Source organism: Bos taurus, chromosome 20 (assembly GCF_002263795.3).
Source record: "Bos taurus isolate L1 Dominette 01449 registration number 42190680 breed Hereford chromosome 20, ARS-UCD2.0, whole genome shotgun sequence".
NCBI lineage: Eukaryota > Metazoa > Chordata > Mammalia > Artiodactyla > Bovidae > Bos > Bos taurus.
The window spans coordinates 9112873-9139934 of NC_037347.1; the positions used below are offsets into that span (position 1 = coordinate 9112873).

General features: G+C 40.9%; 1 protein-coding gene across 2 annotated transcripts in view; it reads left to right on the forward strand.

The window, feature by feature from the left end:
* Positions 1-293: 293 nt before the first annotated feature.
* Positions 294-27062, forward strand: part of ZNF366 (zinc finger protein 366) — a 64659-nt gene continuing 37890 nt past the window's right edge. Inside the window, exon 1 of one of the 2 annotated variants that reach the window (XM_005221415.5) lies at positions 294-447. The gene's annotated coding sequence lies outside the window, so the exon portion shown is untranslated. Of the gene's footprint in view, positions 448-4561; positions 20673-27062 lie in introns of those variants that run through there. The other variant, XM_005221416.5, reaches the window with a different exon arrangement.

The following is a 27062-nucleotide window of genomic DNA, read 5'->3' on the forward strand; positions in this document are numbered from 1 at the left end:
GCCTTTCTGGAACACCATTTGTTTGGACAGGATAGGCCAGTAAGGCTTTTCATCTCTTTAAAGCTCCCAGGGCAGAGAGCATATTTGAGGAATTCCTTTTTTCAAAGTTTTTTTTTTTTTTTTTTTGCCCCTTCCAACATTTTGTTTAAGAGAAAATGAGATGTCTATCTTCTGTTTCCTTATTTTTTTTCAGGAAAGCAAAGGGTTGTTGACTTCCTCCCTCTCCCCTCCCTTCCTTCCTTCTTCCCGAAGGTACTCATCTGAGAAAAAGAGAACGAAGTATTGTTCCTGTTCTCTTTCTTAAGTCATTCGAAACACTGTCCCTGCGAGTTCTTTAAGTTCCCTGCAATCTGTACACAAGGAGGGAGAAAGAGAGGGAGAAAGACAGAGAGACAAGGGATCAGGTAAACCTCGGGGGCGGCTGCAGCCACTCAGACTCAGGAGCTGGTAAGTTACCCACGCAGTCCTTTCTACTTCCATTTCAATGTCCCTGCGATGGATGTTGCTGTGGGCATCTTCCACAGAAAATGCCTTACTGGGTGTAATCCTTAATCAAAGGGTGTGACTGAAGGATGGCCCAGAATTGAAGCGTGTATGTCTTTTTTTTTTTTTTTTGAGAGAATACTGATGTTCTGCAGGGTTGAGCCTGGCAGAACTGGACATAGAATTGCACTGGGCTAAGAAGGACATTGTGTTAAATCTGAATTTGGGCACAGATAAGCTGGTGGGTTAACCAAGAGCCACTGGAGTGCCGTGTCTCACTGAGAATTCGCTCTTCCTCAGTGCTGTGTCCTGGGAGCCTTCTCAGGGTGTCTGTAAAGAACTGTGGTTTGCTCTGGGGATTTTGTTACCCATTGTCTCGATGGAGGTGCCTGCTCTTGTTCTTTCCTTTTCATTCAGCATCCCCTGCCTCAAAGAGGACTGTTAATTTGTGACTGTTATTCTGCCTCACTGAGGCAGGAGGAAGAAAAAGAAGAGAATGTCACTTTGAATTGTATTATAAGCAGCGGTGGGGTGTGCTTATGTGTTCAGGCTCCACATGTGGGTTGAGTGTAAATTTATTATCCACTGTCAGTTGAAGATGTCATCTGCCACACAAAAGAGGGCAAAGATTTAGGGGCAAGCAGCTTTAATTTTGGAAAACAGCATGCCTGTAGGATAGGGAGATTGAGATCGATCACTTGCGTCAGTAAGAGTGAAAAACCCAGCTAAACATTGAAGAATGTTTATTCAGTGCCTGGTTTTTTAAGCCTCAAATAGAATACAGCAAACCAGTCAAGATTATACACACAATTAATTTTTAAAAGTCTATCTTGCTTCCTTTAGATTCATCAGAAAGTATAATGTTACAAAGAACTCATCATGGCAAGCCACAAGGGAGTCAAGATCACATTGTCAAAAATAGACCAGCGAGGTTGCTCTGAAAGACTGTGTATATTTACTAATATTAATCATCCAACCCAGAGAGGTGTTGAATGGCTGAAAGACAAAGGACAGGCAGAGGTTTTTTCTTATATTTATTTCTATGAAATTTACTGATTGAAGTCATCTGGGATGTGAAGAGTGTAATAAAATTAGCTGTTCTCTCGTTTATAAATTAATTTGGCCAGACTATGCATTAACCATGCTCAAGTAATTAATCTTTATTTAAAACTGAGCCATCTTAATAGGAGTAAGAAAATATGATAAAACTGGACTATTATGTGGGTTTTGTTCCATTAGTCAGACTTCTTTTTTCTTCTCCTTTTTCTCCAAGCGACTTTCCTTAGGAGCACTATAAAATGAGCAATGGGAAAGAGATATGATAGCGTTTTCCTGCTTGTGGAGGCACAATTATACTACTAATAATTGAAAGTGGTTTCTAGCTCCCCTCCCACCTACCCTTATTCACCCTGTTTCATAGATCTTCAGGTCAAAAGGTAGCCGGGACCGATCAGCTTGGGCATTTTTTTTTTTTTTTTATCTTTTATCAGCAAATGTGACTCAGTAGAAAACTCAGGGCTGCAATTTTTCGTGCTCCTTTCAGTTTCATTTTTCCTTGATAATATATTTAATTTTATGCCCGGTTAGAACGACATCAGAGGATACTATCTCATTTGGGTTATTGAATAAAAGCATCAAATGCAACACAATACGAAAAAAAATGACAGCAGAGTCACACTGACAAGTTAGGCAAAAGGTGGATCTGCCTTTGGCACAGAAAACAGCCCCTCCTGAACCTGTGTCTCCAACGTGGCCCAAGATTAAGGAGCTCAGGGTAGGTTCTTCACTGTAAAAGAAAAAATACATATTCAGTATTTCCATTTGAGTCGTTAAGTCATTGCCATGAGAATGTTGGATACTGGGGGAAAAAATGCAGCTCCCTAAAGAAGAAAGTCACTGACAAGCTTAGCCTAGTTGCTACCAATCTGTCTTCACTCAATTCCAAGGAGTGAGTTGGTATTTGTGGAAACTTCCAGTGTGTGATTCTTACTCGGAGTCATCAGAGGCTCTTCTGTGATATCATTAAGGAAACTCCAGCTTGAAATGAGCCAGAATTTGACACACAGAAGGTTGCATTAATTAATTTGGGCCAAAGCTGTACATATAACTAAACCATAAATTTGCTGTATAAATGTTAAATCATGTTAGCATGTGTCCTGTGGGCTGATATGTGAATTAAATGCGAGCAAGCAGAACATCAAAGCACAGGCTTTGTTGTTATCCAAATCTGGGTTGAATTCCAGCTTTGTCGCTTACTGTCTGACACTTAATTTTGGCCAGGTAATTAACTCCTCTAAGCTGCAGTTTCCCCTAACATAAAATTGCATCTATGTAATCGAGTTGTAGTGAGGATTAAACAAGATTATTTATGTAACACAATTAATACAAAGTGTGGTAAATAGTAGGAGTCAACCCATGTCAGATGTGATTTTAAAGTCTTATATTAATACTTAAAGGTACTGTCTTTTGAATGCAGAGAGTAGAATATATGCACTATAATTTGTATCAGATCCTTGATCAATACTATACCAAGAGTCTGTCAAAAAAAAAAATCATCCCTCATAGCTTTGGAGTTGGGCACACATTGAGTGAAGCTATCCTGAATCCCCAAATCTTGCAAAACAAAGGAAAGCAGAGTTTAATGTTTTGATGTTTATCTCTGCTGATGGCAGAAACAGCCAGATTTCGCCTCATTAAAGTGCCAGCTGTGTTCAGCAGAGGAGGGAGTAGGGGAGAGCTTGTCTTGGGATGAAAGCCTGCAGTTTTCATCATGAAGAGACTGCATGATGTTGTGGACGTTTCATTCTCCCTTTCACCCACTTCCCCAAGATCGTGAGCTCTGAGTTGTTGATGACCTTTTCCCTGGCAGTGGAGGGCTAGAGACTTTTTTTTTTTGGAGACCATTGTGGCAGTTCGTGACTCAGCCAGAGACGAAAAGATTTGAAGGGACATGTTCTCCTCACAGTAAAGACTAAGCACACTCAGTGACCCCTCTCCTCAAACATTTTAGCGGCAAGCCACCGATCACCAATAAAGAGAACACGGGTGTCACTACTGTGGGTGTGCGTGTGTGAGAGAGAGAGAGCTCCAACTGCTATTTTTCTCTAACTCTAAACTTTAAAACCTACATGCTAGTTAGTCTATCCAGTAATAATGATCCTTAAACTTAGTTAAGCTTCCCTCTCCACTTTACCAGAGCAAAACACAACCACAAAAACGACCAGAAATCGACCACCAATGTCCCGAACCGTTGAGGCTCCTTTGTTAGAGTCAGAGGCCCTCATACAATAGAGACTCGCTTGGAGAACTTAACCTTTGGAGAGTAGATTGCAGCTGTGTTGTTCTACCCTGAAGTGCAAAACAAGCATCTTCTCAGGTGGCTTAGGATAAGAGAACCAAGACCAGACTGGAGTCAGGGCGCTTCTGCCAACCTCTGCTGCCCTCTCCACGTATGACCTGACAGGTCTGCACTTGCTTGGACCTCGGTTTTCTCTGTAAAATGATGAAGTTGGATGACACCAGTGACTCTCAAGGGCGACTGTGTGTGTGAGTGTGTATTAGAATTCATCTGGGACTTGTTCACACTCTTCTGCCCACTGTACTAGATGATCTGTAAGACTCTCATGCTGACATCCTGTGATTTTCTAAAATGGGTGATCACTGTTTTGTTCTATCTTCTTCAGGATTGCATTGACGTTAAAATGTATTTTTACATTTTTGTTCTAAGAACCATACTTTTAAGCATAATTCCTATTCGGCATTGGTTGTTCTCTTTAGAAATTAGTTTCAAATATATCAATTGTTATTCTAGAAGCTGTTAGTTTTATGGAGTAAGGAATATGCAACCAATCTGATCAATATTCTACAATGACATATATTATAAAGAGCAATTACTTACAATTATAAATATTGGAATTCTATATGAATAGTGCTTTTTGATTTATGCATTTATATATTATTTGTCTCTTATAGTGAGCATGCATTCTTTCTTTAATCAAAGAAAACACAGATACTGTTTTCATATTCACTTTAAAGAATATAGATTCTTTAAATATAAGATTCTTTATATAAGTTTTTTGGTTTTATTTTCACTTTTTATTTTGGTTTTATTTTATTTTGGTTTTATTTTCACACAATGTGTGTTTTGCTGAGCCTTTATTAGAAATTAGATCCCTGTCCCTAAGTTAATACTGACATGGAAAGGTGAAGGATTGATAATGGTGTTTGAAAAATCAGCATCCACAAGTCATGTTTAATCTGCTATCAAAAGAAAACTTTGTGTGGCTAATAAGTAGAGCAGCGATGGATATAGTTCTCCACGTGACAGAGAGACAGCAGATACTTTGATGTGCACTGTCAGAAACAGCTAGCCTGATGATGGCTATTCTTTTTAACTATTCAAATATCAAATGCATTTAGATAAAAGAATAAGAGCTTATCTTCATCAGAAGTTATGTATAATACATAAATTCACTAGAAAGTAAGCACCATGAGGACAGGGCCTTCTTTTGTTCACTGCTGTAAGCGTACAGCCTAGAATATATAATAGATGCACAAAATATTTGTTGAACGAATGGTAAATAAGCGGGCTGTAGAGTGAAACATGCCACTTTTCGTTAATACTAAACACAGCAGTTAGTAAGTTAAAAATCAGGCAAACTCTCTGGGATTCTGGAACATTGCCAAACTGCCGGCTTGACATGTTTATTCCCCACCTGAATTGACTGAATGGCTTACTCCTCCATCACATCCCTGGGGCTGCTACGTGCATAGTAATGTGTCATCTTGGTAAGGACCCTACCCACTTGTTCGTGGGTGATAAACATTTACCAGATACACAGAAAAGACTGTTGGTTGCATTTTGTTTTCCATTTCTTTTCTGGGCAGATGATGGGTTAGCACATTGTTTTTGGCGAGAGAGAGCGTGGTCATTTGTTTTTCCTCGACTGAGGCAGTCGTGAGCCAGGATTTAGCCTTGTAGGAAATGCTCAGTGCTCTCTGGTTTTTACAGGCAGGGCTGTAAATCCAAGTTAAAGGGATGCCACTTGGGTTGAGTTTACACAAACATGAAGGAGTGAATTCAGGGAGGGAAACATGATATCCTTGTGGTGCACAATACCCTTTCCTTTATATAATTAGGCACTGGAGACAGCCAAAACGAACAAATACTGGCCTGTGGCAGTTTTGCACTTACATGGCAAATGTAAAAGTGGTAAATATATGTATAAATGTGATAACAACTTTGCTGTCTTAGTTGTTAAGACCTCTCATTGGTAAAGCCTATCTCTTTGGTGCCAAATACCAGGACCACACAAAGGAATTCTTCCCCTTCTCTTTCCCTATGATCTGTTACGGCCCCACTTTGACCTCATTCTGTGATGGCCACTGGTATTAATGGGGAATGAGATAACCACAAGAGCACCACCACCACCCGCAGCATTTATGGAAGAGTTTTTAGCAAGTCTGGGGCCTGCCAAGAACTTTACGTACATTATTTCACTTAACCCTCCCATTCTAAGAAGTAGGCGCTGTATTCTCCCCCACTTTAGAGATGAGGAAAGGCACCTACCTTGTTTAACAGATAAGCTAGAAAAAGTAAATGATTTACGCAAGGTCACTGAATTGATGTTGCTTGTTTTCAGGTTTCTCATTAAAGAGGAAGCAGCTGATAACTTTTTTTTAAATTAAGTATCCCTTAAGGTGTGCATGCATCCTCAGTCATGTTGCTTTGTGACCCCCCCCCCCACACACACACGCAGACTGTAGCCCACCAAGCTCCTCTGTCCATGGGATTCTCCAGGCAAGAATGCTGGAGTGGGTTGCCATTTCCTCCTCCAGGGAATTTTCCTGACCTAGGGGTCGAACCCACGTCTCCTGCACTGCAGGCAGATTCTTTACTGCTGATCCATCGTGGAAGCCCATCCCTTATGGCAGTGTTCCTCAAATGTAGTCAACCAACAGTATGGTATCACCTGGGAATTTGTTAGAAAAGCAGAATCTCAGGCTGTATCCCAGACCTCCTGAATCAGAATTGGCATTTTAACATGATCTCCATATGATTCAGGTGCACATTCATGTTTGAGCAGCACTGCCTTAGGGTTTTGATCTGTTGTATACACAGATTGACATAGGTCCCTGTCCTATGGAGTTACAAAGCCCTTTCATAAACTCTGAACTTGTCCAAAACAGCATTACTCCCTCTTGGATAATGGTGTTACTGGACAAACTTCAAGTCTATTCAGCTCTGAGCAACATTAGGCATGACTTTTATGGTCTCAACTAGCAATGTGATACCATACAAAGGGATCCTGATAATCTCAGAGAGTAAAGGTCTGGGGTATTGTTATTCAAGTGTGTTCTGAGAGCCAAACATCAGAGTCACTGGGATAGATTCCTAGACACTTCTCCAGCTCTGATAAATCTGGGGAGGGGCCTCAGAAGGGAGCATCTTCCTTGTGGTATCATCTTGTGGCTTAAGGAAGACCTAGCAGGGGCAGTGACAAGTATGGGGAACATCATTCCAAAAAGGTGTCCAGCTTTTTCAGCAGTTTGAAAAAATATTTAAATGCAATAGTACAAGATAGAGTATCTCAAATTATCTTCTTCCAGGAAAAAGAGGTATTCTGCCAGCTTCTTCCTTTGAAAGCTAGAGGACGGGGACAAGAGACCCCCTGCTACCCACCTCTGGGAAAAGAGGGGCGGGTCCCCAGCATCACCGCCCAGGAGCAGATGCCAGCACACACCCCTCACTCTTCCCAGTTTGAAAGAATCCTTAGAGCTTCCTCTGCACTGGGGACTCACCGTTCTGGCTTAGAACAGAAATCAAGAGGGGGCTATTGTTGGAGGGGTGGGGAAAGGAAGCCGGGCCGGAAGATTGCAAGGGAGAGGACCGGAATAGCCTCTGGTTGGCTTGGGCCCGGACAAAACGCCTCTGCCTGGATGGAGGTAGTGGCTTCTCCCCCTTAATCGAGCCCCTCTGGCCCTCTTCCACAGGAAGTGTAGGGAGAGAAAGAACTTTGAGTTTTCGGTGCTGTTTTATGGAACACCCACCACAAAAGCCACTACTTGTCTCTTGCTGTTTTTCTAATTCAGGTGGTTTTCTTCCCCATAGCATAGTGGAGCTTCCTCTCCTTTCCCTCCACACCTAGTAGCTTTTTCAGTTAAAAAAAAAAAATGTACAAAGAGGGATCTTTCTTATCCTGAAAAATGTATGAAATGAAAACTTTGAAGGTGCTATAAGGAGCACCATACTTAATCCATCAAGGTGGGGCTTCTGAACTTTTAGAACCTGAACTCTTAGGGTGAAGAACAAGCAAAAAGCTCTACAAGGTTACTTCTCGGTATATCCAGAATCCTAGCCCCTACTGGATTTTTTAAGAGAGCGGGGCAATCGTGGTCTTTCTCGACACTTAGGAGATGGCCAGTACACAATGCAGCAAGCAAGCTGCTGTCTCCTCCCACATGCCCACAGCTCCTCTGCGCCCAGCGTTGTCTACACAACCCCCCAGGGTGGAGAATTCTTATCTGCTGGCTGTAGCCTAGGCCATGAGTCTTAATGAGGATGTTGGAGAAGGAGAGAAGAGCCTAGGTTTTGGAAAAGAAGGTGCAGCTCAGTAATACATCATTTTGGTGTGTCTGCACAAGCTTTAAGTGCTCAGATGTCTCACACTTTACACTAGCTCCTCTTGCTCTTTCGGAGCCTCCTAGGAAAGGAATTGTGGTATCACATACTTGGTGTCTACAGTTAGGAAGGACATTCAGCTGTGAGCAGATCCTACCCCAGAAGGATTAGGATAGAAAGTGCCAAGTGTATTTGCCTTCAACCATGTGGATTTTTTGGGAGACAGTGTTGGTTTACTTAATAATGTGTTATGTCTTCTGTTCATGGCACATGTGCTTTACACACATGTGTATAAACACAGATACATAGAGACTATCCAAAATCACTGGCTCTTATAAAAGGAAACTGTGGATTAACCCCTAATTGTTTATTTGACCAAGAATGTAGTATCTGATTCTCAGTCCCCTGTACTTTCATATAGATTTACTATTGTAATTAAATTTTTCCTAGTGATGATAAAAAAAAAGATCCCTGAATTTTGTTAGCTAGTGGCAGTGGAGGAGAAGAGAGGACTTGTGTTATTGCAAGAAATTCATAGTGTTCCATTAACTTATTGTGTGTTGATTTGAGAATGTTATTAATACAGAAGAGAAAGCTAAACTCTGAGTTAGTGATAGAGGCTTGAATGTGCTCATTGACACATGGACAGAAGGCAAGTGAGTGAACCTAAAAACATATGGAAATTTAATATACGACAAAAATAGCATTGCATATCAGAGAGGAAAGTTAGATTATGTAACTAATTGTTGGGACACCTAGAGAGAAAACCAACTTATATCTGTTCTTTATTTCGTAAAATTCAAGATAGATCAAAGATTTAAAATGTTAAAAATAAAAACATAAAAATAATAGGAAAATGGCAGATTTTTTTTTAAAATCTCAAAGTAGGAAAAGTCTTTCTAGTTTTATCTAAAAGCCTTAACACTTGTTATACATTAAAGTTAAAAAGCTTCTATAGGGCCCAAATTCAATAAGCAAGATCAAAATAGCAAATAAAAAACTAGGGGAAAAATTCTAAACATATATATCACAAAGAACTTAATATGACCAGAAAATGGGCAGATGATATGAAACACATTTCATATTAAATGAAATGTAGTTAGTTCTTAAACATGCGAAAAACAAAAGATAATATGTTGTTGTTGCTCAGTTGCTCAGTTGTGTCCGACTCTTTGTGACCCCATGGACTGCAGCACACTGGGCTTTCCTGTCCTTTACTATCTTCCACAGTTTGCTCAAATTCATGTCTACTAAGTCAGTGATGCCATCCAACCATCTCATCTCTGTCGTCCCCTTCTCCTCCTGCCTTCAACCTTTCCCAGCACCAGGGTCTTTTCCAATGAGTCAGTTATTGCATCAGGTGACCAAGGTCTTGGAGCTTTAGCTTCAGCATCAGTTCTTCCAGTGAATATTCAGGGTTGATTTTCTTTAGGATTGACTGGTTTGATCTCCTTGCTGTCCAGGGACTCTCAAGAGTCTTTTATTCATAATAAATAAATGCAAATTAAAACTATGAGATACCATTTTTTACCTACTTGATGAGACAAAAATTGAGGCCCTTGTTGGCATATTTGTTTCTGTGGATCTGGAGAGTACTGTCATATGTAGACGGTGGAATGCAGAATTAGTAAAACTTCACTGTAGAGAGCAATTTGTGAGTGTCTATAATAATGTAAAAGTCACTCTTCTTAGAAATTATCTTACAAATATACTTAGATGATGTAAAAAGATATACCTACAATGCAAGATTAAAAAATAAGATTAGTATAGCATAATTGTTCATCAATAAGGGATTAGATCAATTAAGTACATATCGATACATAATGAAAATGCTTCTGATTTTAAGTTCCATGTTCTGATAATTTCCTTAAGGATGGTCACTTCACATCCATCTACATTCCTCTTGTCCTTTCCCTGCCAGCATGTCACCGAATGCCATATATAAAGCCACAGCCAGAGGCTATGTTCCTTCTCCTTCAGTTGCCTCTAAATTTATAGTGTCCCTATTCCCTTGGCAACATGTGAAATATGAGTGTCAACCAGGGTGAGTAAACAGTCCTGGAAGCCAGGTATGAGGGCGGGTGGCAAGGCAGTATAAAGGAGTGGTTACAACCCCTGCTCTGGGGGCAGCTATTTGAGATCAAGTCCCTACCCTCTCGCTCGCCAGTAGTGTGATCATGCATAGTTTAATTTTTTCATCTGCATGACAGGTATAAAATAGCACCATCCTCTTAGGGTTTGTTGTGAGGATTAAGAGTGATAATTCATGCAACTGCTTACTCACATTGCCTGCCTCATAGTAATATTCAATAAATGTTAGCTCTTTTAATTAGTAATCTGAACTTTCCCTCCTACCCACAGGACCTGAAACTCTCTTGGAGGAGGAGGGAAGAGAGGCATCTAAGTTATCAAATTGTGTACTCATTAGCATCATGAACTTGGAATGCTGGGATGATTGAAGGGTTTTTTTTTTTTTCAACCCAACAAGAATAAAGGGAGAGGCTGGAGTAATTTCTGCTGCCCCCAAGTCAGTGTCATTGAGGGAAACTTCTTCCAAAATTCTATGCCCTGGAGTCAATTATATCCTGAAAATATGATGAATGCAGGCTGTAAAACTGCAAGATTGTATGTAACATTATGCTGGGAGTTGAGCCAGTTAAGCAGCAAGTTTCAATTTGCATGAAAAATGTGCCTTAAATTACATTTGGATCAAACTATCATTAAATATTAATATTAGGGCCATAGTATAACTTCCTGTCCATGTTAGTCATTTAATAAATACGAGTTGCAGTTTCAAACCAAACCAAACCAGACCAAAATCTTCCATCACTATGATGTGCATATATGCCCCTGTTTCCCAGCTTTAGTCTCAGTGCAGCACAGCAAGGGATGAATCTAAACCCAGCCAATCTGTGCGTCTCTGTAACTTCAAGGGTCCCAGCCATGGACAGCAGACCTCTGGCAAAAACAATAAAAAATATCTGATGGCTTTTCCATCAACTGAATTTCCCTTCTGTGTGTAAGGTGATAGTGAACCCTCTCTACGTACATCTTACATATATATAAGGAAAGAGACACAGGAAGAGATTAAACAACAAGGATTACTTCCAGACACTTTCTATCTAGACTTTTACCAGATGTACAGACTTGCTATAGGTAGCAGTTTAAGAGTGGAAAACTCATTGCTGCCAGAAGACCTGGATTATTCAAAGTATCTTTCTTTGTATGCCTTATATGTTATTAGATCACATTCTAGAAGCTTCCAGACATAGTTTAGCTTAATGGGTTGCCCTGCTTACTAATTCTTTCATGTGTCTGTTCTCCCTAACTACATTGGAACCATATTTGTCAGAGACTGTTTTTTAACAATTTTTGTACTTCCTCAGACAAGAACCCTCCAAATTCTTGTTGGTCTCATCTTAATCCTCTCTGAGATTCTTTGTAAAAGTTCTTATTATCCCCGCTTTAAAGATGAGTAGACTAAAACTGAGAGATGATGGATGATTCAGCAGAAATCATGCAGCTCTGTGAATCTGCAGGGTCTATGGAGTTATTGCAAGGAGTTAAGGGGTCTCTACTTGGATGTCAGATGCCTACTGTTTGTACATTAACTAATGTTTTGAAAGTATATGTACTTCTGCTTTCAAATATGGTTCTTTATAGCATGGTAATTAATGAAATATAAATTAATGTAAAATGTAAAATTAATGTAAAATTTTTAATTACTGAATTAAAAATAGCTTTTGGTTATTTTGTATTTTTACTGGGGATTTGCAAAATGAGTTTAGTTAGTTAGTTATGGAATTTATGAAATTTACAAAGGGAATCATGCTGAGAAACCTGGAAACCACTGTCTGTAGACCAAAGCTGGGGTTTTCCAATAAATTATATGGAGGTGCTTTGAATAATCTAGGTCTTCTGGTATAAGTGAAATTTTCCACTCCAGAACTGCTACCTATAGCAAGTTTGTACATTTGATAGAAGTCTAGATAGAAAGTGTCTGGAAGTAGTCATTACTGTTTAATCTCTTCCTTTGTCTAACAACTATCTCCCCAAAGCCTCCTGGTTCCTTCCTTTGTGACCTGTGTGACCTGGAGCAATCTGCTTAACCTATTTGTGTACCAGTTTCCTTACTGGCAAAGTGGGGGAAAGTGTAGAGCCTACCTCAGAGGATGCTGTGAGGTCCCATGAGTTAATACACGTGATAACTTACACATTCTTGCTCCATAAGAAACATTCAGCAAGTGTGGTGGTTGCTGTGGCACCGCTTGGCACTGTTCTTGTCACAGAGTTGGAACCTGATGGACCTTTTTTGGGATGAATTAATGAAAAGTGAAAATGTGGCGCAGGCAGCAAGGGCAATCCAGATCCATATAACTTCTCCTCCACATCTCTTTAGTTACAGGCAGGGTTTTTATGCAGATGCTGCATTTGGGAGTTTTTGCTTCAGTGAACTCGAGATAGAGAGATGATGAGGTTTCTATATCTTCTGGGCCAGCAGCCTTTACAAATCTATCAATTTTATGCATTAGATTCATCAAAATATGCATTTAATGGATCAGGCAGGAAAAGTCTGGGCTTGGAGCTCATGTCAAGTACAGGCTTTATTCCTCATCAAAAACTATAAAAGGAAACAAGACCAGTAGACCGTCTAGATGGGAGGAGAAAAGCATTGCTTTCTTGCCACAAACCAAAATGCTGAGGATCACAGTTATGAGAGGGTCAAAGGAAGTTAGAATGACCTTTCATAGCAGGCTCAATGTTTATCTAGCTTAAAATTTCACTTCCAGATCATCCCATGGATAGTTATTTAGCTTTATTCCATAAACAACCTTTAAGCCAGATAGAAAGTTTTTCTGTTTTTCTTTTTTTCAGTGTTTGCAAAATGAGGTGTTGACGGCAGGAAAAAAGAAGCCCTCACTAGACTTTTAAAAATGGGCCACCCTGAGTGTCACTGCTGGCTGACATAGTTTTTTCTAACAAAGGTGTCAGGCATATGGGCCAGTGCAGATACAATCGGCTTTTCCAAGTTGGGTGCTTGTCCCAAGGCCAGGCAATAATAATCCTAGCAGCTACTCACCCTTGGCTGTCCCATGTGGGCAAGGCTCTATGCTGGTGCTATGGACACTACATGAATAAAACCCAATTTGAGCTTTCTATATTCACCTCCATCCATTGACCCTATTTCTACTCACTGCTACTGCTACTGCTGCTAAGTCACTTCAGTCGTGTCCAACTCTGTGTGGCCCCATAGACAGCAGTCCACCAGGCTTCCCCGTCCCTGGGATTCTCCAGGCAAGAACACTGGAGTGGGTTGCCATTTCCTTCTCCAATGCATGAAAGTGAAAAGTGAAAGTGAAGTCGCTCAGTCGTGTCCGACTCTTCACAACCCCATGGACTGCAGCCTACCAGGCTCCTCCGCGCATGGGATTTTCCAGGCAAGAGTACTGGAGTGGGGTGCCATTGCCTTCTCCGTTTCTACTCACTGGGACCACACAAAACAAATCCAGTCCTTCCATGTGTCGGTTCTTCAAAGAATTCAAGTAGAAGGCATCAAATCCCCAGACCTCCACACACCTCCTTCTTGAGACGCTGGTCTCGTCAGCCACCTCAGGAAGGTGGGGTTTTCTGTCTCCCCTCCAGCAGGCCGCGCCCCTCTGCATGCTCCCCACTGTGTCTCTGTCTGCAACATTTGACGCAGAAACCCCTCCCCTCCATCCCAATGGTTCGGCCAGTGCATAACCAGGGCTCTCTGAGGCCCATTTCAGGTCTAGAGCAATTGCTTAAATTTTCCCTCAGGAGGTCCAGATGAAAAGGCCTGGAGTAAAAAACAAAGAACTTAGAATGAGAATTATTGATTTGTGTTATCATTTTTCTAAACTTCCAGCCCTAATCTTGTTTCAGGTCCTTCTCCTTCCTCTTTATGACCATGAGAATCTCTTCTTACCAGTGTTGTTAGGAAACCAAAAAATACTAGTATAGTTATTATTTATTGAGTGTTTTGGTTTTGGTTTTTGGTCAGGTGTTTTATACGTCTTATTTTATGAAATCTCAGAATTAACCTTGTGAGGTGGTTTTCTTTCTTGTTTATTTTGCTTCCATATGAGAAACCTGAGCCTCAGAGATTAACTGCTCACAGTTGGTAAATGAAGACATAGAATTCAAACCCCTGGCAGCCTACCTTCCTAGTTTATGCTCCTTCTACCTCACTCAGCCTCTCTGTGACATAGAAGGTTGGAACATTCCTAGCACTCTATCTGACCATACTACATGCTCAGTAAATGTTAGTTTCCCTTTCTCTCTTCATCCTCCCCCTTTCTCTAGTGAATGCAACCTAAAAATGAGGAAGAGGGTTGTGAGCTGACATAAGTATATGCCAGACCCCTGAGGTGGCCATGCAACATGAACCCCAATGTGAGGTGCCTTCAGCCCTCTAAGCTCTCTCATGGGGCTGTGGGCTAGCTCCAAAGGGCCCCATCGACACCTAATAGCCAACTGGTTTAGTATCATGCGATGTCTAGGGGTTCTTTCTAACCAATTTGCACCTTTTATAGCTTCTTCCTCTTTCTTCTAATAATTCTATTCATTCCCCAAACTCCAGTTAAATTGAAAGTCTCTTCAGAACTACCAGCACTTCAAAGCTGGTCCTGCCTCATTTGGAACTTTGGGTGCATAAAACAGGGTAAGATGTAGACAGTGAGCGTCACCTCAGGGGAGGAAGGAGGCCTCGGGTGGGCTTCTCTTCGGATCCTTCTGCCGTCACTGGGGCCCTTTACGCCCCTTGGAGAGGCTTCTAATGCAGCGCTGCCAGCAGCTATCTGACTCAGGTTCAGTAGTGCTCAACTGGGGACAGTGCATTCCACTACCACCCCTACCCCCAGGCGTCTGGAAGCAGGGAGGGTGCCTTTTGGTTATCACAGTGACCAGGGGGTACTCCTGGCACCCAATAGTTGGGGGAGGGCAGGGATGTTAGAGTTCTGCAGGGAAGCCTCACGAAACAGCTCCCCTCGAGAAAGTCCGGACTATGACTCTGCCCAGCACAGTGCCTCTCCTTCCACAGATGCTTAATACGAATCTTCTGAAGGACTGTGCCCCTTGGTCACATTTCCTATTTTTCTGCATATCTCATCTCTCACTGAAGGTTCTGAAATAGAGGTTCTTGCTTGCCTCTAATTTCTGGAAGAGACTGCAGAGGTGGAGGTCTTATTCAGCTCTGTCTCATATATACTCCCTTCCTCTTTCCTTCTTCTATTCTCAAGAATTTGAACAGTGTAGAGAACCACAGCCCTAATGAATGCCTTCTAAATGGATCAATTAGATTTACCCTCTGGATAGGTCTCAAAGACTAAATTTACTAGAGTAAATTTAGAAGGAAACTAAATTTACTAGAGTAAATTTAGTAGGAACTTTTCTCTTCCAATGTGGAGTCAAACACCCTAAAAAAGTACAAGGTTGATGATCTAATTCAATGAATTGTTAATGATTAAGTCTAAGTGAGTTTGAGCAAGCTCTGGGAGTTGGTGATGAACAGGGAAGCCTGGTGTGCTGCAGTCCATGGGGTCGCAAAGAGTCAGACATGACTGAGCACCTGAACTGAACTGATTGGACTAAATGAGCAGCAGTGGCCCATTGGCTTCTTCTCTCAGACTCATGAAGTCACAGCCTGGATCAGGCAAAGGAAGGGAGAGACCTCTCAAGAAGCCAGTGAGGAAAAAGCTAAAAGTTTGAGGTCTGACCATCTTCGTCCTTCTCCCCAAAATGTCAGAAAAGCAGGTACTGAGTAGATCAAGGCCCTGACCTTGCTCTAGTACAGATAGCCTGTTACAGAAAAGTCAGAACCAAATCCCTACAAAAGGTCTGTGCCCTTGATGCCAACTCCTTCGCAGCACCATATTGCTTTCAGGTAGAGCATTCTCTGCGGTGGGAAATTTTCAGAGTTCATTGGTTTTACTTTATGGCTGATTTCCTTGATAAGACACACAGAGAGGAGCTTCTCTTCTCATTATGGGAATTCCCAACTCTGCACCTCTCAAGGGCTCTCTCATTTTCTTAAAGGGTATGAGGGGATGCTTTAAGAAGTCTTAAAGTTTATTTTCATTCTTCTCAAACTGGAAACAACCATCTCAGGGCTGCTAAGGAAGAGCTGAGAAGGATCCCACAGCAGAGAAATTTGGTAAGAAAGGAAAGAACTAGCTTTTATCTAGCACTTGCTATGTGCCATGAATATTGCTATTAGGTGTCTGGTTTTAATCTTTCCCCAGATCAATGAAGTAGTGTATTAGTCTGGATAGACTAGGTAATGCTTCAATGACAAGCAAACTCTAAATCGCCATGGCTTAAAAAAGAAAGAAAGAAAGAAAACAAGGATTTATCTCGCCCTTCCATTACATATTCATTATGTGAATCAACAATGGCTTTGACCTAGGTCATGTTAACTTTAGGACCTGGGCTGACAGAACAGCTATACTGGAAATGTTTCAGGTTGCTATGGTAGAGGAAAAGAAAATTATGGAAATCGTGGACTGATTCTCAAAGATTCCAGAAGGAAATGACACACGTCACTTGGGCTCACATTTTGTTGACCAAAGCTAGTCACATGGCCATGCCTATATGTAAAGGGAGTAGGGAGGTGCAATCTGACAATGTGCTCAGGAGAAGAGCTAGAAATATTTGATAAATGAGGAGTGATTATCCTGTTGTTATAGCTGAGAAAAGAGAGGCCTAGGGAAGTTAGTAGGTGAGGGAGCGGGGTTCTGTGCCCTTAGCTCTTTACTCTTTTACATACATGCTGCTGTACCTTTTCTGCAAATGCTGCCGTGAGCTTAAGTATCTTCGGGGCTCGAGGGCATGTACACCTTGGGGCAGACATGTTAAAGCCAAATCCAAGTCATTGTGGCTTAGCCTTTATTTCACATATTTTTATTCTCTTTAAAGGTCTTCAACATGTTCAGTGTGAAATTATTATGTAATAGAAATTTATCTTTGAACACATGTCCCAGATTTTTCTTTTTAATCATAGTCTCAAGTATCATAGGTTTCTTTGCTTACTGCTTTTATTTGTTGAATGATGAGAAAAAGGCCACTCTGCCCTTAGCTTAATAAAGATGCTGCCTGGTGGATATTCAAGATTCAGAGGAAAAGATGCCCCAACTTATCTTCATTACCTTCAAGACAGCCTTAAAAAAAAATTACTTGCTCAAAGGAACAATAAAATAACAGGACCGATTCTACTAGCCCTTAGAAAATCAATCCTGATATTTCATGTCCAGAGAGCTCAGAGGAAGTGCCACGTTGTATCAATTCTTGTCAGAGTTTTCTAATCCATGTACTGCTAATGGGAGAGAAAAATCTGGAAAGGAAATCCTAAGTGACCTGCCATAGGTAGAATTTCAGACTTTAGCCTGTCCTAGGTTTTGCATTCTACTCCATAACCTATCCATATTTGTTTGCATTTAAAATGTTTTAAATTACGCACCACTAAAACTGATAAGCCAAAAAGATATTATACAATTTATTCTTTGGTTTTCTCCATCCATAGAAACTTGACTTAAACCCTTCTTAATCCACTAACAACAATATCCTTATCACCTGAGAGTAGGTCCCAGAGGAACAGGGATCAGGATTGGGGTAGAGCTGGTTCCTCCTAAAAGCTAAATTATCCAAGAGCCAGGAGAGAAAAAAAGCGAGGAATAGGAGGAAGGGTAGGAGTCAGGGAGGAAGGAGAAGAGGAACTGTGAAGTGGTGTCTGGAGACAAGGAGGCATGAGTACAGCCAAGGAAGAACCACAAATATGGTCTTAAAAAACACAGAAAGCACTCAAGACTAATTTACTGATCACGACAGTTGTTAAATAACTGCATTTTTAAATTGGTTATATTTTCCTTATCCATTAAAAAAAGACAAAGTACTTTGTCCAAAGCACAGCTAGTTGTAGCCTTAGGCAAATTGTTTAACTTTTCTCCGTTCTCAGCCATAAAACAGGAACTCAAATGCTGCTCAGCTTAATGAAGTGTAAAGTTTGCAAAACTCTTTGAAGGCAGAGAGCGCAATTTAAGTATTATGTATTATTAAATAAATGCCTATTTAGGAAAGAAACTCTCCATTAGCATTATGTGTACCCTAACTAGTAGTTAACACCCGGGAGAGCTGGTTGTCAAAGTTTTGATGACAGAAGGGATCCAGGCATCCATCACTTAAAATGGAAAATAAAAGAACAAAGAAAGAAGACCGGGCAGTAAGGAATGGAATGTGCCATTAAGGCATTGGCTTGGTTCAGAGAGAGATTCCCCGAGCTAAAGAAGGCTTCATTTACTGGCATGGAAAAATATGGGGCCAGGAAATTGCTCAGAGGTCTCCTGTCTTTTCCTGTGCACATGGAGATACTCTATGTGCTACTGTTTTGGATCAGAATCTCAGTTTTAGAAATAGCCTGAGTTGTGTCCTTGGAAAGGGAGAGGGCTGTGTGGTATATTTGTGTGTGGTATATTTGTATGCGGTGGGGATGGAGGAGGGGCAGGTGGGAGAACATGGGGAGGAGCTATTTAGATGTTCCCTGGAGCCAGATTGCTTCCTTGGCCCTACACACAGTTACCAGAACTGAGCTGGGACAGTGAGCAGCTGACCTGGGCTTAGGGAACCTCCAAGTCTCTTGAAATAGCTCCAAAGTGGAGCCAAGCTGGCCCTCCTAACACAAACAGGCCAGCTCTGTGTGGTCATGCTGGATGGCTGGTTGCAAGTCCACCTGTTTTTCAGGTACATGGGCTGAACCTTAGTCTTGGAGTCAACAGACATTTATTTGGCAACAGCCTCCTGACAAACACTGTTTTAGGCACTGGGGGTATAACAGGAAACAAAAAACAAACATTCCTGCCCTCATGGAGTCTGCATTCTAGTAGAGAGAATTGGACAATGAGTAAAATAAGTTATATAATTTGTTAGAAGATACGGAGAAAAAATAAAACAAGGAAGGAGAGAGAATAGGGAATGTCGGGTGGAGGGATCAGAATTAGGGTGGCCTCATTGAAAAGGTGATATTGAACAAAAACTGGAAGGAAGCAAAGAGAGAATCATGTAGGTATCCAGAGGAAGAGCTTCTAGGCAAAAAGAGCAGCAGGTGCAAAGGCTGTGAGGTGGGAGAATGCCTGGTGTGTGCAAGAAACAACCAGAGGCCGTTAGGCTTAGAGTGGAGTAAGAAAGGGAGAGTGCGGTGGGACATGAGGTCAGAGGGGTAACGACATCATGGAGAACCTGCAGGCCCCAGGATGAGCTCAGACTTTAAACCCGAAGATTGTTGGAGAGTTTTAGGCAGGGGAGTGAAAAGATCTGACTTCCATTTAATAGAATCAATTTGACTGTCGTGTTGAGTAGGCCTTGAGGAGCCAAGGGTGAAGGAGGAGAGTTGAGTGGTTCTATTAAAAGGTAATTCTCATCTGTTTCAAAGTAAAGGTCAAAGATCTTGGAAGAAACCTGTGGCTTGGACCATAGTACAGGTAGTAGAGGTGGTTGCATTGTGGATGGACACTGAAAATAGAGCTCATAGAATTTGCTAATCCATAGCTGGGGTGGGGGCTTCCCAGGTGGTGCTAGTGGTAAAGAACCTGCCTGCCAAGGCAGGAGACATAAGAGATATGGGTTTGATCCCTGGGTCAGGAAGATCCCCCGGAAAAGGAAATGGCAACCCACTCCAGTATTCTTGCCTGGAGAATCCCATAGACAGAGGAGCCTGGCAGGCTGCAGTCCATGGGGTCACAAAGAGGTGGACATGACTGAAGTGACTTAATCCTTAGCTGGGGTACTCAGGTGGTCTGTCCAGGAGCATGTTAATGAACTGTGAAGGAACAGTGATGAGGGGTGTTCCCTTTCCACTCTAGTAAAGAAAGAAGAGGCAGGGTTGGTTCTTATTGGTACAACCACCTCACCTTTCTTCCTTTATCCTTCCCATTAATTGAGGGCCTGTTATGTGCCAGGCAGTATAGTGGGATACAATAGTGAGTGTGAGCTAATGGGCTCACCACCATCATGGAGCAAAGAGTTTACAAAGGGAGTTAGACATTAAATGAATAATCACACAAACAAATGAAAATGACTGCTCTGATCTGTGCTGCGTGTTGACATTAGTATACCTGCCCTGGTCAGGAAGTGCTGAGGAAGGGACGCTTTGAGCTGGATCTGAATAAATGGATATCGTTCAGACGACAGAGGGTGGAGGGAGAGCAAGAGTATTACAGGCGATGGGAACTGCATGTGCAGAGGTTCTGAAGGGAGGGGAGTATGATAGGGATGAGGAACTGAGAGAAGACCAATATGAGTAAAATGCAGACAGCGTGGGGAACATGGGCAAGGTGCTGCTGAAGAAATGGATCAGACCGTGCTGAGCTTGAAGGTCACGTTCAGATTTTGAATTTTATCCTGAAATAAATGGGAAGCACTAGAGGCCTTTGAGGAGGGGAATGACATGGTTGTCTGTGCTCACTGAGAAGCTTACTGCACTGCTACGTGGAGAATGGATTTCCAAGGTGGAGTAAGAGCGGTGTGGAAGACCAACAATGAGATCAATGCAGTGGCTCAGGTGAGATCGTGGCTGCCTGGACCAGGCAGTTGCTTGCGGAGGTCACGATGAGGATAAATGTAGAGATCTGAGAGGTATTTGGAAAGTAGAACTTACTTTTAGATCAGTCATGAAGGTTGATGGAAGGATAGTTCAAGAATAATTCCTAGTGCTTTGTTTACAATACTCATACAAGTAGATGTAAGACTCTCTTACTTGTAGGACTCACTAATGTTAGACCAAGCCATGGGAAGTTAAGAGATTTATTGTTCTACAAATATTTAAAAATAAGATTTATTGTTGGATGGTTTGGTTAGCTTCCAGCCTTAGTGCTAAGAGACCAGTGGGATAGATGACCTCTCCCAGGTCTCTCCAGCCGCAGGGCCTGGCTGTATAATGAACTGATGGAATCCTGCATTGAAAAGATAATCTCTGAACTAGTGTTGTCCAATAGAAATGTGAGCCAAAAAGAAATTTATATTTTCTAGTAGCCATGATAAGAAAGTAAAAAGAAACAGATGAACTTAATTTGAACATTATTTTTTATAACCCAATAAATAAAATGTTATTTCAACATTAATCAACAGAATAATTATTAATGAGATATTTTGCCTTTTATTCATTGAATTTTTGAAATCCAGTGTGTATTTTATATGTACAGCAAGTCCCAAATCAGATTATTCATATTTCATGTGCTCAAAAGCCACATGTAGCTGATGAGCACTTATTTGGACAGCACAGCTCTAAACCATCAGAGTAGCCACACAGAGCTTAAATCCACACAAAAGCCCTAGACATAGAGGTCCTTCTGTAGCAATTTTAAAAAACAAAGTAAGTAGGATCCTAAATAGAGCCTCTAAGAGTTTAAAATTGAAGACTTTGTCATAAATTAGCGGTGTGAATTTGATGAAGAGAGTTTACTCCTCTGTGCCTCAGTTTACAATAAGGAAGTGTGGTGGGGCTGGATCATGTGTAACAACTTCTTCAGTATTAACAATCATTGACTTCAGGTGAAGGAAGTCCAAATAGTTTTTCCTTCTGTTTATATTAATTATCAGAGCTCCCAAAGAGATCTTTCCTTTCAACCTTCCAAACTCTTCTATGACATCTGAGAGGTGGAAAATTGGCTAAAATTGACAAAATTTCAAAAACCTGTCTTTCACTCCAAAGCCAAAAAATTGGATTTTCTAGAGAAACTTGAATATTGACTGGATATTTAATGATTAAGGAAACTTGATTTTTGCAGATATTACATTATAACTAAGTTTAAAGAGAAAAGTGCTTATGTTTGAGATATGTCCTAAAATAGGTATAGATGGAACAATAAGTTGTCATGGATATACTTCAAAATCATCCTAGTTGTGAGGTAGCGGAGTGGGTGGGTATAGATGAAATAAGCTTCGTCATAAATCAAACTTGGTGTGAGACATGGAGATTCACTTTACTATTCTTATAGTTTGAGTATTTCCATAATAAAACTTTTTTAAAAAGAGAGATTTCCAGACTTTTTTAGGTTCTCCTACTGGCAGGATTTTCAAACGTCCCCCTTAAATACTGTGTATCCTTCATGGTACAAATGTACATGCCTGCTTCAACTTCAAGATTGCACCATTCTTATTTAATACTGTAGCAGAACAAAGCCCCAGGCACAAAATTCCCATCATAGTTTAAATATGTCTGGTGGTTTTAGTGGTAATATAACCTTGCCCTCTTGTCCTTCCCTTTGGGACAGGTTTAGGGTCAATATTTATAAGCAAAGTTTGTGCCCTCTGTGTGTCAGGAAGAGCCCCACACTCTACCCGAGCCACAGAGGGGCCCAGGGAGCACAGTGATATAAACACACGGACAAAGTACATTGCAAAGCCACAACAGTGCAGCTGCTCAACCCGTGGGCATCAAGATTTACTTCTGGCTGGCATCATGGAGACTATCTGCTGCAGGGGTAGGTAGGGTCAGAGGAGCGACTCAGAGGGAATGTGACCTCAAAGGTCGGTCATGAGGCCCGGCAGCTGGGACCCACAGGCAATGTGTGCGTATAGGTCACTTGTCGCCCTGGGTTGCCAGAGCACTGTCTAAATTTCTGGTGTAATGCCCTCTCTAAGTTCAGTGAGAGATTTCCAGCCCCCTCCTCTCCACCCTGCCCTTCTGAGCATCATGATGGATGAGGTTCCACCGCCATGGTGGATGAGGAGAATGAGGAAGCTACCTCCAAGTTTCCTCCAAGGCATTGTCTGGAGCTGAGTAGTAGATAGGCCCCATCTTGTAGGGCCAATCCTTTAGGTTCCCTTGCCTTACAAGCTGGCTCTTCTGGGTTCCACACCTTTGGGTGTTTGACCTCCCACCAAGAATTAAGAGCAGCCACTCCTTTTCACTCCCAAAGAATACCATTGCTAACGCCTGCATAAAACAGTGTCTACAAAGAAAGAGAACAGAACTCAGTCTGAGAATGTTTTCTTTTTGCATTTTCATCAGTCAAAGTAGTATTGATTTTAGGGTACCAACATATGGCATGAATGTTAATTTTAAGGAAAATCTGGCACATTCAACAGGCTGAACCATGCTACTTTCTACATGTGTGATACTTGGCAATACAGGGCCAGATTTTCTTAAATGTCAGGCATTTTAAGAAGCGGTTTCTCAAAATTTTAAATTACATACACATACAAGACAAATGGAAATGCTATGGAGATGTTTTAGAATAAAATAAATTTGACCCCTGGGAGAAAAATGAAAGAAAGTCAAAGTTGCTCAGTTGTGTCTGACTCTGCAACCTCATGGACTATTTAGTTCATGGAATTCTCCTGGTCAGAATACTGGAGTGGGTAGCCCTAGTTCCCTTCTCCAGGGGATCTTCCCAACCTAGGGATCAAACCCAGATCTCACGCATTGCAGGCGGATTCTTTACCAGCTGAGCCACCAGGGAAGCCCTGGGAGAAAATGAAGCAACAACTGACCAGAGGCTGTGAAAGACCATCAAACATCAGCAGAGTGCTGTTTTAACTTCTCTGCAACATATTGTAACCCACAGTGTGTTAAGCAGATGATAATCTGCAAAGAATGTCCAGTCTTTGGGGTGGATGGAGCCTTGACAGTTCTCGAGGATTCATCCTGTCTGTTGACAGAACTCACCTATTCTACCTAGTTCATTGAACAGGTGAGAATTACTAGTGAAAACAGTTTCCCCTGAGTCTTAGAACACTCCAGCATTCGGCAGTCCTCATGATCAGAACAGTCTGGTACTAAAATATATTGAGCCTGGAGTTCTAAACTTGTTTTCACTATTTCCCTTAACCACGTTGGTTTATCAAGTTCACCGCAAGTTCAGACCTGACTTTCTCATTGTCATCTACATACTCTTGGGGGTACTTTTCTAGGTCATCATCCACATCATTGATAAAGTGCTTCTTTACAGATTGCTCTGTCTCTGCTTATGAGTCTCAGTCCAGATTTTCATATCCCTATAACAAGGAGAGATTGAATGGTGTAGTTCCCAATAACACTGATAAAACAATGCAGAGGGAGGAGGCAATTAGGAGTAACACAAAGCTTTAAAGGGACCAGCACAGAGTTCCCTCATCCAGTGGGAAGGTAATCTACGGACCGAGATTCCAAACACTTAGACTCTAGAACTTTAAAACTCCCATGTCCTCCCTATCCCTCTGTCAGATGGAAGCATTAATAAAATCTGAACAAGATAATGCCTGAAACACTCTCTCATGCTTAAAACATTCTAAAATTAATTTTCACCTCAGGGATTTTTTTTGTGGGGACTAAATGTAATAATGGATATGAAAGTTTTTGAGAAAGTTGAGAATTATCTCAGTATGTCACCACAAAGTCACAATTCTCTGAATAGACCTAGATTTGTTTTTTATTCCTATTACAATGTTGAGCCAAGTTTAGGAGCTTATTTAATTTCAAGTGAAAAATGAAAGGTTCCATAGAAGGTAAAAAGATATATTTAAAGAAGTGGATAATTTAAGAATAAATTAGGTTGACCTTCCCAGAAATCAATTTTGTGATATGTGTTGAGACCTGAAAATTCATATCTTTTGACTAGGTAATTCTATTTCTGGAGAATTTAATTTAAGGAAACAATAGAAACTCAACCAAGATTTATGTATGAAGTAGTCTATCACAGAATTAATTATATATTGCATAGAGATATATAGTAAATAATCAGTATTATAAAAGAAAATGTATTCATGCATAGTAAAAGACTGGAAAGAAACAGACCAAAAATATTACCACAGTTACTCTGGGTGGTGGTATTACTGATCATTTTCATTTTCTTCTTTAAACACTGCAGTATTAAATTTTTAAATGGTAATGAATTATATTATTTAAAGGTCATTAAAAATAAATTGTATAGAGTTGCTCACCTTAATCTAATTCTAGTCCCAATTCATTTTATCTTGTAATCCGTCTTGATCAATAGCCAGCTTACCTAAACAGATTGCATGACTTTCTTCCAGTTTTTCTGCTAACCACCACACTGCGTGGGCTTTGTATCCTGTCATTTGCCAGCAGCCTAGATAGCGCTGAGAGAGCTGAGTCACCTGTCAGTTGTAAGGTATCTACATATGGTGCTCTCTCCTTCTTTGAATATCTCACACACTCTTCACATGAAGTTCAGAAAACAAGGATTGGCACAGAACTCATTTCTTCTAGAATAAGCTATACCAAGGGTCACTATATTATGGCTTGCTTAATTCTCCCTCAGAAGTTCTAAGGCAGGATCATTCTCCACTTTCATTGAATTTTTCATCAGTCCCTATAGAGTTGCTGAAACTCAAATGTTTTGAAATTATAGGTAATGCCCTAAACTCTAGACTGGCTTTGCTCACATTTTTTGTTATTATTAAATGGACCCAAATGAGTCACCTCTTACCAGGTGAGACCCTCAGTGGAAAGGTGTTTAGTTCTATCTGTTAGTCTCACCAGTTCTTCAATCAGGACAAATGCAGATGAGCACTTGAAAGGGGCCATTTCTCAAGTGCCCCATTAAATGATGTTATCAAATGTACCCTTTTTGTAAGAAAGCCAGAGAAGATCAATAATCTAATAGAATCAACCCATTATTGGAGGGGGCAGGAGGAGCCAGCCCATCCCAACCACTCAAAGTCAAAAATCTATAAAGGACAGAAAACAGGCCATGGAAAAGCACTTAAAAGAACTCTTTCTTTTCCTAATCCTTCCAAGGAAACGGTCTTTACCCAGAATCTTCTAGATTCAGCCTTGTAGCATTCAGATTCTTATAACACGCCCATCAGTATCTTAATTGACTTTTTCTCACCACCTCATCAATTTGTCACACAATTCTTAGTCAACTTAGATCCAGTTATTTCTGCACACTTTTACATTGATTTAGAAAATGTCCTTCACACCAGTTTCTGTCTCTAATCATAAAATGTCATTTGCATTAGGATGAGTTAGTTTCATGAATGGATTTTTCTCCCATATGATTTTGTCTTTGATGGAGCCTCAGGCTCTGTAAACTTCATTCCAGACATTTTTGCAAAACAAGAGTTTTGGAGACTGCTTCCTCTTTAAATATATCTGCTTCTTTCTCCCTCTGTCCAAATCCTCAGAGTTGAAATCTTGGCTACGTTTGTATATGTGGTTTCCATAAGTTTTAAATCTGACATTCAGTTCAATCTTTGTCTCCAATAGCATTCTCTCCAGTCAACCAAACTGTCTCAGACAGGTGTAGGTTTTTATAGAGAGATGACACACACCCATGTGAGTGTGTGCATGCACACACACAATTTAAATATGCCAGATATAACAGATATAATCCTGTATGTTTTACCTAAACATTGCCACTTTGATGATTCCGTAAGAATTGCATATCTGGAGTTACTTGAAACTAGCCAAAATCTTTTTTTATTTGTCTCTTGAATTGGTCTTGTGCATTGCTTTTTGATGGTTTTTGCCCAGTTTTCCACTTTAAGTAGTTACTTTTGTGACTGATTTGTAGAAGATCTTAGATATTAATACTAGTTCTGTGTCCTGTGTTGCAAATATTTTTCCAGTTTGCCATTTCCTTTTTGAATGTTATGTGACTTCTGACATATGGAAATTTTTTCCTAATATAATCAAGATACTCCACTTTTCTAGTTCCTAACTTTTTGTTGTTATTGTTCAGACGTTCAGTCATGCCCAGCTCTTCGCGACCCCATGGACTGCAGCACAGCAGGCTTCCACGTCCTTCACCATCTCCTGGAACTTGCTCAAACTCATGTCCATTGAGTCAATGATGCCACCCAACCATCTCATCCTGTCTAACTTTTAGCCAAGCGTTTTGAAAGGTCACAGGTTTGAGGCAAAGACCTGTGAAAGTCATCTGATACCACATTCCCTATCATGTCATTGAAAGAGCAGAGCAGGGGTTAGATCTGGGAGAAAGGA